Raw genomic sequence first — 3,778 nt, 5'->3', positions numbered from 1 at the left:
CAAGGAAGACACATTGATGTAATTTTGCTTTTTTTCTTGAGAAGTTACTTCCATTAGCATTTGCAATATTTTCTTTCTTTGATGATATTAATTAAAGAAACTGTGTATTTGGTTTTTTAATTTTTTAAAAAAGGTACCAAGCATGTTTGGTTTAAAAATTTTATTTAAGTAAATATTTTACCAAATCGGTATTAAAGAGCTCATTAAAATTTATCATCCTTTGTAAGGATAACTATTTAATTGTAATCTAGTGTGTAAGAATACTTATCATAATGAAAAGTTTAAGCTAGCTATGCAAAATTTACTTAAGTCTATTTTAGATCTTATTTCAATTAAACTCTTATATGTGTTGTGTTATGATCTTGTCATGTTAGTTTTGGTTAGATTTGTCCACATGGTCAAATCTCTTATCTCTTATAGCCTCTTTTACTACATCACTAGTGTATGTCTATGCATGTACCTTAGGATAAGAAATCCAAAAATATATTGCACACCCCAAAAAAGATTCATTGCACCTCCCAAAGGAGTTTTACCTCAGTTATAAATATCGCAACAAAGATTTCTCTCCAATGTATCTTTTGAGATGTGTATATGGAATATTAAGGTAAAATCCTTGTTACAATTTGTGAGTTTAAATATCTATGGGATATAACTAGTTCAAAAATAGAATGGTTAGTCCTTAAGAAGAAACTATGAAAACTTATTCAAATAGAGTATAACTTATCTCAATTAAATTATCATGTGTCACTTATATGTGACATAGTTTTGGTCACATGGTCAAAAGTATCGTGTTTAAATTTTCTTTTAATAATTAGGACTAATAAACATCTTCTTTGTACATGTCATTTTGAAGGTCTTTTTAAAATTTGAGTATGTTAAATATTATAATGATAATATAATTTGTGCAACTAATTACAAGAATCTATTGTTACTATCTCAAGTATACTTATAACTAGCGATAAAAAGTAGATATGGAAAAATGATTTTATTAGAATAGATTTTACTTCAAAACATTTGACATATATTTTTTTTTCACCTCATGATATTACTTTTGATTAGATTTTTGACCACATGGTCAACTGTCTCTTTTCTTAAGACATCATTTTTTAAGTAGTACCTATTTATGTATTTATCAATGTGAAGTTAAATTGCTTTAGTGTTCTATGCCAGTTTATAGCTCAAAAATTAGGTACAATGATGAGGAAGTAAATGAATCTAATGTGCTTCTTTTTCTTCTTTGTAACTTCAACTAAGACATCTATGGTTGGATATCTAGTAGATTCAAGAACAGTAGAGTACGATGATGTGATTGATGTTTCCTTGATAAGAAATGCAACACAATTATGTGTAATACTTGATCTCAATGGTCTTCTTTTACAACGATGCTTTGCTAAGTCTAAAAGGTTTCAAAGCTTTCAAATGGGAAAGCAATGGCTTGTTCTTCGACCAGGATGTATGGAGTTTCTTGAAGCCTTATTTGCAAGATTCCAAGTGGGAGTTTGGTCAACAGCTTTACATAAGAATGTCATGGCAGTTATTAAGTCCTTGGAGATCCATGCAAAAAGAAAGTATCCTTTCTTCATGATTTGGGGCCAAGAACAATGTCATAGACATCGACTCAAAATCATATATAGGCCAGATAAGATGGGAGTAGAAGCAATGTTCAAGCCTCTGAAGTATGTATGGGATCAATATGGAGATGTTTGTCAGCATACCAAGACTATTCTCATAGATGATAGTCCTTACAAAGGATGTACAAATCCTGTTGAGAATTGCATTTATCCAAAAACATTTGATATTGATCGTGAAGACTCTATCTTGATCAAAGAACTTCTACCATACTTGACTCGCTTAAGAAAATACCATGATGCACGTGAAGTCATCAAGTTTGATCGATATGGACAGGATCCAGTTCAATATGGACATGAATTGTATGCTCAATTCAAGGTTGTCATTGATGAATGGACCAGAGCAGAGAATGATGGTATTTCATCTTCATCATCAGCACCGCATGAGACCATGATTGATAAAGATGGTATATATGTTCAATATTCAATTACTTCTTGCTTCAAGAGACCATCTATTATATAAACATCCTCAACAAATGCTTCACGTCATCCGTCTCTTACATTGAACAGCTCACAATTATCCACGTTAAAGCAAACTCCTTTAGTCTCTACTTTGAAAGATATGGAGGCAATGCAACTTGCTCATGAGTTAGGATATCACAAACATTTCATAAATGATAGTGCAGCTAAACATTTTGTACAAAATCTACAAAATTTGTATTTTTCCAATATACATGATGTAACAAGAAGGCGCTGGCTCTATATGGATTAATTTTAACTTTCATAATAGATATGTCCCTTACATTAAAGGCTTTTGCATGGCTATGAAATATATGCTTGTTAGAAATTTAAAGTGTTTTATGTAATTACCTTGGTGTTTCTAAACACCACCAATATCAATGAGAGAATCTACTTGATGTTTTTTATTGTTTCAATAACATTAGTTAATTGTATTGAAATTTCTTATAAAGTGGTTTAAATCCTATTTTGTACTTTATGATAGTCTATACAAACATACTCAACGAATGCCTCGCATCGTCTATCACTTACATTGAACAACTCACAATTATCCATGTTGAAGTAAACTCCTTTAGTCTCTACTTTGAAAGATATGGAAGCAATGCAACTTGCTCATGAGTTAGGATATTACAAACATTTCATAAATGGTAGTGTAGCTAAATGTTTTATACAAAATCTACAAATTTTGTATTTTTCCAATATACATGATTAACAAGAAGGCGTTGACTCTATATGGACTAATTTTGACTTTCATAATAAATATATCCCTTACATTAAAGTATTTTGTATGGCTATGAAATATATGCTTGTTAGAAATTTAAAGTATTTTATGTACTTACCTTTGTATTTCTAAACACCACAAATATCAATGAGAGAATCTACTTGATGTTTTTTATTCTTTCAATAACATTAGTTAATTGTGTTGAAATTTTTTATAAAGTGGTTTAAATCCTATTTTGTACTTTATAACCATCTACTATACAAGCATACTCAACAAATGCCTCACATCGTCTGTCACTTACATTGAACAACTCACAATTATCCATGTTGAAGCAGACTCCTTTAGTCTCTACTTTGAAAGATATGGAAGCAATGCAACTTGCTCATGAGTTAGGATATCACAAACATTTCATAAATGGTAGTGCAACTATCTGCAAAAGTTGTATCTTTCCAATATACATGATGCAATAAGACAGTGACTCTATATGGACTAATTTTGACTTCCATAGTAAATATATCCCTTACATTAAGGGCTTTTGCATGGCTATAAAATATATGCTTGTTAAAAATTTAAAGTGTTTTGTGTAGCTACCTTGGTGTTTTTAAATTCCACCAATATCAATGAGAGAATCTACTTAATTTTTTTTATTCTTTCAATAGCATTAGTTAATTGTGTTGAAATTTCTTATAAAGTGGTTTAAGTCCAATTTTGTACTTTATGTCTTAGCTAACAAATAAGTCTTGATTGATTATAAAACTTATGTCTATTTCTTTGGAAACAAAAACCATTGGTCAAAGGTTAAATCTTTAGTCTTAGAAAAATCATAAACTTCTAGCTTGGTATATAAATCTTTATTTTATGATATGAAAATTCATTTAGCTAGTCAAAGTGTGAAACTTGTTAATTTTGGCCAAAGTCAATATACATCTTGTCCATATATTATCAAGATAGAAATTTTGAATAAAAGATA

This window comes from Lygodium microphyllum, chromosome 7, assembly GCF_053477565.2.
Source record: "Lygodium microphyllum isolate KBCC chromosome 7, Lygodium_microphyllum_v1.1.10, whole genome shotgun sequence".
Taxonomy (NCBI): Eukaryota; Viridiplantae; Streptophyta; class Polypodiopsida; order Schizaeales; family Lygodiaceae; genus Lygodium; species Lygodium microphyllum.
The sequence above is the reverse complement of the archived record's forward strand: the minus strand, read 5'-3'. Positions refer to the sequence as shown.